Consider the following 10532-nt stretch of genomic DNA (forward strand, 5'->3'; position numbering starts at 1 on the left):
CCAGATGACAACAAATGTTTTCAGCAATCCAAGAGAGGATGAACAAAATCGGGCAGTTCCTGCTGGGTGGGGGGCGCTAAGCTTCTCTCGCAGATGCAGACTCTGGGGTGGGGGTGTTCCTTGACGTTCCCAGATCAGGTCCGGAGCTGGTTCCAATGGTCTTCAGGGAAGGGGAGGAAGGAAAGAAGGGGAAAAAACAAAAGCAGAAAAGCCAGCAAGCCATCCAGCAGCAGCCAAAAAAGCCCTATGATAGGGGGAGGGGTGCGGCTATTAGTCAAAACAAAACCTCTCTGAGAGCATGGGAACAGAACACATGATTGGGATACAAAGCACTGTCACCCTGGGACAATAGTCTTGCCTTGCATAACACCTGGCCTTGTTTGTTCAATATATTTGATAGCACAAGGCATACAAGTACTGAATATAATGAATTTAAAGGGGAAAAAAGAGAACAGGGCAGCAACAGCATTGGCTAATTTTGAGGCACGGGCAAGAACAGAAAGGGATAACCATAGGGGTAACCTTCGTCAAGGATATTAACAATTAGAAATGGTAAGAAATCAGAAGGGAAAGAGAAACATGAATTATATGTTAAAATTATAAGGGGGGGATTGTGATAAATGATGTGGGATAATTTGTGGTTATAATATATGTATAATATAAATCAAGTTGTGCCCTTTAAAATAAATGGTAAAAATCATTTGAGACTGGGATAGACAGATTCAGGAACTGAAAAATGACTCTTCTGGGAACGGGGGAACGACTGAATTTACAAGAGAAAGGAGAGAAGGTCTGAGGAAGATGGGTCTTCTCCGGAGATGGGACTGCGAATGACCCAACCATTACCAGCGAAATGGACCTTGCTCCACCATCAGGGACACGCATCTCAGTGCGCAATTCCCAAAAGTCGTATTTAATATTCATCTCCCCGTGGAAGAACTATTCACCCGACCGGAGGGTGAGGATGAATCTACATGAATATGAAGAAAAACTGAAGGGACAAAGAGAGCATGAAGTAATGCTTTGTCCCGCTAAAAAAACTGTATATAAACAGGACTCACAGAACAGAAGATGTGAACAGGGGGAGCTACGGTGTCATAGAGGCCGCAGCTAACCCAGTGTTGATCCTGGGACTCAGCACTGATTCTTTGATTGTTGGCTTACCTGAAATTCTGTTCATTGATTTTTTAAAAATTAATAAAATCATTTATTAATTTGGAAATTTGCTTTATATTTATTACACACAGAATACTGAGAACTCTATTATTTCATGGTCATGTACCCCAGGCAGCCTCAGACTCCCGCCTCTTCCCCCAGCCCTTCTCTGTAGACAGCAGGTCTAGCACAGCCATACCCCTTGGTAGGCTCACTCAGCAGCTGTGACAAGTTCTCCTCCATACACTCACAAAACCTCCTAGGCTGCCTCTTCTCTGCTGTGTTGAATTGTCAGCATATATCTGACAGGTTAGTCAGAGGCCTTTATTGGCTCTGAAATCGCAAGCCAAAAAAGACTAGAGGATAAAAAGCAGTTACCGTTTATTGAAGGTCTTTCAGGTGCACTTATTGTGAAATGCACAGCAGAACTGAAGATGCTCTTGTGTTCTGGTTTAGGGTAAATTTGGAAGGAAATTTTTGAATAGGGCTTTTTTGGGAAAGTAAATGGTGCTTTGTTTTTTTAATTGGTTTGGAAAATAATTTTTTTAGACAAAAGTGGAAAAAACTGTTTAACAAATAAAGTGCTTAGAAGTAAAAAGAATGAATAATATGAAATAATAAAACTTTTTGTTTTGAGGCAAGATGGTAAATTGAGAAAGTCCTTGCCATGGGTTTAGCTTGTTTTTTTTAGTTTCCTATTAGTCTTTTTGGAGGTTTAGGTCCTGATGGGCTGCAGGTGCGAGCTTTTGGTGCTTCTTTTGGTTTTATAGTTTGGCATAGGTTTAAATAGTTTTAAGAAAAAGAGAAAAAACAGTTTAGGAAGTTTTTTTGTTGTAGTTAGTTAAATTAACTAAAAGTAAAAAAAATAGGTTAGTTGTTGGTTTGTGTTTTAGGCAAACTACTGTCTGGAGAAGGAATGCATAGGAATGAGGTAGTGTTTAAAACAAATTCTGTGTTTCATTTTTTTTTTTTTTTGCTTTGCTCTTAAAACTAGTTTTAAAAGTATAGAACTTAATATACAGTACAAATAGAATAGATGATTTGGGATATAAGCATTATAAAGTTAATTTAGGACATTCTACTTTTTATCTCTATATTGTTAACTTACTAAAACTAATACATATTTTAGTTATACAAACATGTACATTATATGTTGGAGTCCATGTTTCCATGGATCCTCCACAGAGCGTAAAATATGAAAGGATAGAATTAAAACCTTTAGAAAAATTAGAATATATAAAGCTTTAGATGCATAAAGTAGAAATCTAACCCTCAGTTTAAACTTCATATGCCCTAAGTCCTAGTTGTTAGTGTACAAGGACAGAGCTTTAGGCCTAGTGATAGAGTATAGACATAACAAAAATAGGGTAAACTGTTGCTTGTAATTTTGCATGAACTCTGTGTAGGGAAGACAGAATTTTTCATATATGCTAAGATAAAAGTTTTTTACATAACAAGGTAGAACCTTATGCTAGTAAGATAGAGTTTTGCATTAATAGATATTCTATGTGCGTAGGTTTTGATACTGATTTTCATAGTTTTACGAACTTTAGAATTGTATCTAGATTGGCTAGTGTGTAGATAAAAAATATGAATATGCATTTGTAACTTATGCATAAAAAGCCTCTGGGTTGGAAGTTAAAATATCGATTGATCAATCCGATCTATCAATCCAACCTCCACCTTCTGCAGCCTGAGGAAGGAGCCCTGCCAGGGAGCCGAATGGGATTCTAAAGGTACCATCTATTGTCGCTCGGATCAGGGCCCTGGGGTCCCGTCCCTTCCCCCTGCGAGGGTTAGGGACCCCGGGACCCCTCCTTGCCCCTGCGATCCCGTCCCTTCCCTTTTCCCCTGCGGCGTTTGCCCTGGAACTCTGGGTCTGCCGGGGACTCAGCGTGTATTTGGGAACACGGGACCCCTTTCTGTCCCTGCAATCCCTGTGACCGGGAACTTTGTGTGGGTTCAGGACCCCGGGACCCCCTTTCTGCCATCATGTCCCTGTGTTTGGGAACTCTGCCGAGTTCGGGATCTCCCATTGCCACTGCGGCCCTGCGTTTGGGAACTCTGCCGGGTTCGGGACCCCCCCATTGCCACTGTGATCCCCGCAGCCGGGACCCCTGACCCCTGTCTGGGATCTGTGACCTTGTGATCCCTTTCTGTTATAGCGACCCCACGGCTGGAAACCCTGCTTGGGGTCAGAAAATAGGAGGTTGATTTACCTAGAGGCTGTAAATTTTATGCTTTTCTTGTAGTCTTATTATAGTTTTGCTTGTTAGGAATTCTGTGCTCTGCTTGTTGTTTCATTAGAGTTTTGTTTGTTAAGATTTCTATGCCTTGCTTAGTGTTTTACTTGGACTTTGCTTGCTTATGTTTATAATTGGTTGTATTGTAAGGCCGCTCTTAGAACTCTCGTTCTTCAGATATATGCTTTTATATAATAAACCACTCTGCTTAGATGTTGTAAGATCTATAAAGACTTTAACCTGTACCACGGCCTCGGCAATTATACATTTGTATATATACAGTATGTAGATAATGGTAGTAATATTTAGTAAAAGAATGATATTTGCTTATAGTTTTTATTTAATAATTAGATTTTCTTGAGGTACACATTGTGGGGTTTTTTATTTTTTTTGTATTATTTACTATGTGTAACTTGGTTTTTGAGTAAAGATAATTTTACGGATAGGTTTGTTTGTACTTGAGGTAGAATTGATTTAAATTGGTTTTTTAAATAAACTTTTTATATGTGTTACTGGGATTTTATTTTTGTTCATTGTATGTAGGGGCTTAGACTGGATAGAGTTTGCTTTGTTGGTGGAGCTTTGGGTGTTAACTAACTAGGTGACCTTTGTTAAATGCTGTTTTTAATTTTTGAAATATTTTTTCCTTAAGGTTTTTAAGGTAGTTTTTAATAGTTTATTTTTTTGGGAGGTAGCTGGTGCATGGTAGGGGATATGGCACACTTATTTAATGGTATGTTTTTTAGTTTATTTTTTTATAAGGTTATTTTTGAAATTAGTTTTATTGTTTAATTTTTTAGGGGCACTATGTTTTTAAAGGACTTGTTTTTGAAGGCTTAGAATGGTGTTATGGGTTGTAGCGTGAGGCACAGGGTAGGTTTTTAGCTATTTTGTGGTGGTTTTTATTATTGTGAGTATATAGTGCTTACTTTGGTGTGTTTGGGGTAGTGTAATATAATTAATTTGTTAGGCCTCCCCGTATTTATATTTGGACTACTGTTTATTATACTGTAGGGGCTTTACTTGTTTGTCTTGTTTGATTGTAGTACATGTTTTACAGTTATGGATAACTTGAGAAATATTGTTTATGGTTAGATTTACTTTTTGGTTTTGTGTTTACTTATAGGTGGTATTTTTATTTTGATGATTTGAGGTATTATGACCTTATTGAGTTAGGAACAACTTTTTCTTGTGTTGTTAATTTAAGTTTATTTTTGATACTTTTATCTTTGTAGTTTGATTTACTTGTTTATTGTTGTGGTGCTTTTTATTAGTTTTACTTTTGAAGACATGGGTGTTTATATGGTGGATTTTTATAGGTAGGTTTTTTCTTTTGGTAGTGATTTTTTTTATTTTTTAGTAGTTAAGGTTGGGTTTTTTTACATTGTTAATTAGCCTTTTAAACTTTTTTAGCTATCTTTATAGAGTATTGGTTATTATTTATGAATTAGTATAGAGGTAGAGTTTTGGCTACTTTTTTTTAGTACTGTTTAGGGTTAATTGAATGGTCTTGAGTTTAGTGAGTTGATCTGACTTTTTTTTTTAGTAGTTTGTGTGTCTTATTGTGTGGGACTTTATATACTTTTTATTTACATTTTATTTTTATAATGTGATAAGGATTATTTGTAAAAAGAGTGTAATGTGTTTTTTCTGCTGGTAGTTGGTTGTACAGTGGAGATTTTTTAGTATGTGTTACTTGTCCTTGTTTTTTTTTTAATTAGTGAGACTAAAATTTTTATTTTTAAGTTAATTTGTAATTATTTTTAAAATTTCAGGGTGAAATAGTTTTCTAATATGGGTGTGTTGTGTGACGAGAGTAATTTACTTACTTTATGTGGTATTGGTGCTACGGTGGGTAGAGGTAACTTGTTTTGAATATCCACCCCACCACTGGGAGTCAGGGTGCTAGGAGGAGTTGTGTTTTAGTGCTTATTATTTTTGAGGTGGTTTGGACTTTTTATAAGTTGTTGATTTTTTTTTAATTTTTATTTTTTTATTGGAGTGTAGTTGGTTTTAGATTTTTTGTAGTTTTGATTTTAGAATTTTAGTGGTTGGTTTTGAGTTTTGTTAGTTACTAGATTTAATACTAGTAAGGTGGTATTTTTAACATTCAGGGGACACTGAACATTTTATAGAAGTGATGTAACATTTAAAAGAGAAGAAGGAAAGGAAAGGCTGTAAAGCTTCATCCCCTACACTTCTTTTAATAAACTGGGTACAATTACTAACAAATTCTTCAAACATGCTGCTGGAACTAGGACACAGGGTAGGATGAAGAAACTATAAACTAAACATACTTGGCACAAACTTCAGTACTTTTTTATAAATTATTATTACTGAACCTAAGAGGATAACTATCTTAGTTCGTGCACCTCTAGTGTAAGAGCCAAGTGTTAGGGACAACATTGGAGCTATTTCTGGGTAAGAAAACAAACCTAGGGACCAGAAAGGTATTAAAACTTCAAAAAGGCTTAGAGAACAGAAACACAAGAAGGACTTTATTCTAAGAGAGACATTATGAATTTAAGGAGCAATATGGCTCCTGATTGTTTTATCCCTGCGCAAAGAACAACTAAAATGTAATTAATAATTAATACAAGCTTTTCCTACTTTCTCAAGCCCCACTTTAAGCGCCAATTAAAAAAAAAAAAAAAGTATTTGTTTCGCTTTAGGATAAATTTGGGAGGAAACTCTTGAATAGGGTTTCTCTGGGAAAGTAAACTTAAACGGCCCTTCCTTTCTTAAACAGTCCGGGAAAGAACTTTTTGGAGAAAAGTGCAAAAAACTGTTTCTTTAACAAACAAAGTGCCTACAAGCACAAAGAATGAATAATATGAAATAATAAAACTTTTTGTTCTGCAGTGAGATGGTAAATTGAGAAAGTCCTTGCCATGGGTGTAGCTTAGTTCTCTTAGTCTCTTATCAGTCCCTCTGGAAGTCTAGGCCACAGTGAGCTGCAGGTGTGAGCTTCTGGTACTCTTCTGGGTTTTTTAGTCTGGAGTAGGTTTAAACAGTCTTAAGAAAAAAAAAAGAAAAAAACACTTTAGGAAGCTTTTCTGCCTCAGCTAGCCAAACTGAAAACAAAACAAAACAAAACACCACAAAAACAACAACAACAAAAAAATCTCTGTTCCAGCCACCAGTCTGTGCTTCAGATGAACTACTGTCCAGAGAAGGAATGCATAGGAGTGAGGTAGTTTGCAAAACAAACTCTGTGTTTCTTCTTTCCTTGCTTCAGTCTCAGAACCAGTTTTAAAGGCACAGAACTTAATATACAGCACAAACAATACAGATGATTGGGGATACAGGCATCATAAAGTTACTCTAGGACAACTTGATACAGGGCTCTGACAGTTTTATAAATTTAGCAAATTAGCATAATTGACAAGAATCCCCAAATAGAAGTACAGTTAGTGATGTAATCTTCCCCTTGGCTTGGCCCCCTACTGAAGCTTTATTCCAGCCCCACATTGTTTATGTCTACATACATGGAAAAGGAACATACCCTTGGTTTAATGAAGAAGCAAGATTAGATTAGGATTTCAGAAATGTGTTTGTCTAGAATGTGTTTATTCTTCCACTTCTTCATGGTCAAGCTCACTTCCGCTTCCAGTAGAATAAACTGCTGTGATCCCCCTGTCACCCCAGCAATAGAAACAGCTTCTGTCCCTGCCACATGTCCCGATGGCACTAGGGTACACTGTGCACTAGTATTGACCAACACATCATATTTCTGGGGCTCTGATGTGCCAGGCCATCAGATCCACACAGTCCAAATGGCCCGATTGCCCCGTGCCTCTTCCTGGCTAGAGGCAGGGACCCTCTAGCTCTGGCTATTGTTCCTTCTCTGGGCATACATTCTGGAGGTCCCTTCAAGGGGATCAGACATGTCATCCTCCCTTCTGTTATACCTAGCAGCCCGGTCGTGGGAAACTGGAACGACATTCATTCTGGTGGAAGTCCCTCTGTTAGTGGTTTCCTCTTCTAGCTTAGGTACCCATGCCAGGACAGAAGTGGGTTTTCCATCACATCTTCCCATTTCTTGCCCATACTCACACAGAAAAAAACCACAGATGGGCTTGTGGGGTGTAACCCCTCTCCCTACATGGGGAACACCTGCTCCTGATAACAGGGACTTTGATCTATACTGATGAAATTTGGAGAAGGTCCTCCTTAAGCTCTTTGCTGAGTTTCTGAAGGGTGTCTTCAATCCTGTCTTCCAGTCTCTGCATATGCTCAGTCAAGTCCATTTCCACAGCTGAGATTTGGTTTTGTGTTGGAGCATGGATAGTGTCTTCATACACCTGGAGTCTCCTTGCCATAGCGCCCACTTATCACCAAATCTCTGAAAACTGGAATAAAACTCCTTAATACCAATTTTTCTGTGTTAAAGGGAGCACCATTTATTTGGACCCCTAGAAGGGCATGAGGGATAACTCCTCCTAACATACCTCCCAATTTCTACAACCGTATTGCTAACATACAATCACAACATGCATGTTATAATTTCACCATTACCATAAAACCCTCTCATGTTCCCCAAGTTCTTGAAAACTCAGTCCCTGTTTTGGCTGTAGCTGTATTCCTGAGCCAGATGTCTCCTCTTAATCTTCTAACATCCTTGTTTGGGGAACAATTTCTGCATGCCTTATTTTTCTGCTAAAGGTCTGCAGACACAGTGTCTGCTCTGTTAAAAGTTCAGTCACAGTGTCTATCTACTAAAAGCTCACAGTTACAGTAGAAATTAAATTAACCCTTTTAGTAACTGCCCCCCTCAATCAACTGCAATGTTGTTAGGGTACGGCCATACCCTTGTGTCCTGATTCATGCAAGTTTGAGCCATATCGGTGTCATACATGTTACCATATCTGGACTCTCAGTGGTTTGGTCATTTGAAAAAAGTGCTCTCAAGCACTTGCTTGAGATTCCTTGCTTCATGGTCTTCCAAAAGCCTTCTTGCAGCTGTTGATCTCCTGGTCAGAGGTATCTCTCCTTCACATTTGTTAAGAGCTGTGTCCAGAGGCTGAGAGGTTTGAACCTCCTCGCAATCCTACATCATGTGATAAGGATCTCAAGTTCCTTGTTTCAGTACCATCCAAAATTGTATCATCACCTGCACTGTCAGAGATTCGGATCAACCAGCTCAATACACACTCGTTGCGCTGTCAGGTGAGGTCTTTCTCAGACTGTGGAGTCTTTCTAGGGACAAAGACTCAGTGATTATTTCTGATTCCAATTCCTACGCTGGCTGTGACGGTCCTGACTCCCCATCCTCATCCACTGGACAAAAGGATTTGGTCTTGTATGTCCTCCTCTGGACACAGGTGACCACTATTAGCTTAGGCTGCCCTTCTGGTTTTACTGTAGCCTGGGTGACTGGGGTGTCTGCTGATTTGTTCTCCTTCCCCTCTGGCTGTACCTGTTGCTCTAGGGTATTAAGCAGTGTGTGATAAGCACTAGCCAGGGCCCAGCACAGTGCAGAGAGCTGCCTCTCTTTGCAGTTGTCATTGCAACTTTCTTATAGATATTTCTCTTTATCAGCTGGGTTCTAAATTTATTCAAGGGAAAAAATCAAACTATTGGGGCAGAATATTTCTTCAGGTCCTGGACTATATTCTTCAGCATGCCACACCACTCTGGATTTTCCACCACTGGGGCAGGTCTCCCTGAAAATCTCAGCCATGATTCTAAACATGCTATAGGCCATATAGAGGAGAACTAACAAAAATACAGCATCTTTAATATCCAGAGGGAAATGAACATTCATTAAAGGTGACTGTCAGACCTGAAGGGGGAGACGGAGGTAAAACACTGGGAAAAAGAATTTCCTACTGGTTTCCAAACAGGCTAGGTGTGATTAATAGTAAATGCCCAAAAGTAGCAGCTGAGATTAGGACAGGCAAACAACAATGAATATACATCCCAAATAATTCTAACTACCTCTGATATTATCTTCATATAAGCTGTTATTGCAGATTATATCTACACAACAATCCTGGTTTGTGTCCCTGATCCAAAAAAGATCCACATCTTGGGGAAAATGACCTGTATATATGGAGAAGTGTGGGAAGTGGATGCACAGAAAGTTCCCAGAGCCTTGTGCCTAGAGGTTCAGAGATAGAGATGGATATAGAGTTTGATCTAAGACCTTGGAGAAGACTTGCAAACTTGGAGCAGTAAAGTTACACAGACATAGAATCACAGAATCACAGAATTATTAGGTTGGAAGAGACTTCCAGGATCATCAAGTCCAGCCCAACCCTAACCTCAACTAAACCATGGCACCAAGAGCCATGTGTAGTCTTTTCTTAAACACACCCAGAGCTGGTGACTCCACCACCTCCACAGGTAGACATTCCAATACTTTATTACCCTTTCTGTAAAAAAGTTTTTCCTAATATCCAGCCCGTATTTCCCTTGGTGCAGCTTAAGACTGTGTCCTTTTGTTCTGGCAGCTGCTGCCCAAAGAAAAAGACCAACCCTCACCTGATTGCAACTACCTTTCAGGAAGCTGTAGGGATGTAGTTCATGAAGCAAAAATGAGGGTTTGTGGTTTAAGCAGAAATATGTTTTAAGCAAGCAGAGAAATGCCTTAGGTAAGCAAAAGATATATTAAGCAAGATAGTAGAAAATTTTAAAATTTAGCAATAAACCTTGATATAGAGTTAGTAGGAAGCTTAAGATATAGCAATGTAAGTTTGTGTAGCGTTATATGATTGGATAAGAAAAGATGCATTGTGGTAGAGCCATGTAGGGCAAAATAGTTAATGATTGGTGCAAGAAGATCCTGATGGCTTTGTGGAAGTAGTTGATTGGCTAATAAACCTATATAAGACATTGTAACTAGAATTAGGGTGGCTTCTGATGTGATGGCATTGGATGTAACAGACTCAATGTCTCGGTCCCATGAGACTGATTAAGCAATAAACTATCTTTTACAATTCTCTCAGTCCTCCCCTTCTCGTCAATCCCATTAATTGGTACCCACCGTCTGAGGAAGGAACAACTTCGTGGACTGTTGGGACACCCCGGAGGACTACTTTTAAGTACTGCTGGAAAGAAGCAGGACACCGTGCCCACTGGATCGAGCCTGGATTGAGCCCAGAAGGATCTCCTGCTATGACATTACAGGTG

At 39.0% G+C, this 10532-nt stretch overlaps 1 protein-coding gene across 1 annotated transcript in view; it reads left to right on the forward strand.

Moving 5' to 3' along the window:
- LOC134547879 (endogenous retrovirus group K member 5 Gag polyprotein-like) overlaps window positions 1–10532 on the forward strand; it is a 63585-nt gene that overhangs the window by 33079 nt on the left and 19974 nt on the right. The window contains exon 2 of the mRNA XM_063391996.1: window positions 10349–10529. The gene's annotated coding sequence lies outside the window, so the exon portion shown is untranslated. The remainder of the gene's footprint in view (window positions 1–10348; window positions 10530–10532) is intronic.

The sequence above is a fragment of the Prinia subflava genome, chromosome 3, assembly GCF_021018805.1.
Source record: "Prinia subflava isolate CZ2003 ecotype Zambia chromosome 3, Cam_Psub_1.2, whole genome shotgun sequence".
Lineage (NCBI taxonomy): Eukaryota > Metazoa > Chordata > Aves > Passeriformes > Cisticolidae > Prinia > Prinia subflava.